This window comes from Pteropus alecto, unplaced genomic scaffold (genome assembly GCF_000325575.1).
Source record: "Pteropus alecto unplaced genomic scaffold, ASM32557v1 scaffold20, whole genome shotgun sequence".
In the NCBI taxonomy this organism is placed as follows: Eukaryota; Metazoa; Chordata; class Mammalia; order Chiroptera; family Pteropodidae; genus Pteropus; species Pteropus alecto.
Window position 1 is genome coordinate 23,210,131 of NW_006436298.1, and position 1,230 is coordinate 23,211,360.

Consider the following 1,230-nt stretch of genomic DNA (forward strand, 5'->3'; position numbering starts at 1 on the left):
ATAGTGAAATTTCAGAAAAAGAACTGAAAAACACAATACCTAGGAATAAACTTAACAAAACATGTGAAGGACCTATACACTACAAGACATTATAAAAAGAAATTGAAGAAGACACAAAGAAATAAAAATATATTCCATGCTCATAAACTGGAAGAATCAACATAGTTAAAATGGCCATATTGTTCAAAGCAATATACAGATCTAATGCAATTCCCATCAAAACCTTAATGATATTTTTTAAAGAAACAGAACAAAAAAATAACAGATTTGTATGGAATCACAAAAGACCCCAATTAGTCAAAGCAATCCTGAGAAAAAAGAACACAGCCAGAGGTAACACACTATTGGTAGAAAAACAGACACACAGATCAATGGAACAGAAGTGAGAGCACAGAAATAAACCCACATAGAGATGTACAAATAATTTTCAACAAAGGAACCAAAAATACATGATGGAGGAAAAAAAGCCTCTTCAATAAATGGTGCTTGGAAAATTGGAAAATCACATGCAAAAAAAATGAAACTAGACTTCTATCTGTCACCAGACACCAAAATGAATTCAAAATGGATCAAAGAGCTAAATGTAAGACCTGAAACAATAAATTGCATAGAAGAAAACAGGTACTAAACTCATGGACCTTGGTTTTAGACAGGATTTTATGAATTTGACTGCAAAGGCAAGAGAAATAAAAGCAAAATTATAAATTGGTGCAGCCACTATAGAAAACAGTCTGGAGGTTCCTCAAAAAATTAAAAATATAACTATAAGTCCTAGAAATTCTACTCACGAGTATTTATTTATATGAAGAAAATAAAACACTAATTTGAAAATAAGTAAATAAATAAATAATAGAATGAATCAGACTGTATCAAACTGAAAAACTTATGCATAGCAAAAGAAATCATCAACAAGATGAAGATGCAACCAACTGAATGAGAGAAGATATTAGCAAACAATGTCTCCAATAAGGAGTTAATATCCAAAATATATAAAGAACTCATATAACTCAACAACAAAAACACAAATAATCCATTTAAAAAATGAGCAGAGGACCTGAACGAACACTTCTCCCAAGAAGACATACCAATGGCCTATAGTCATATGAAAAGATGCTCAACTTCACTAGCTACTAAGGAAATGCAAATCAAAACCACAATGAGATATCACCTCACATCCGTAAGAATGCCTATTACCAACAAGACAAGTGACAAGTGTTGGAGAGGTTGTAG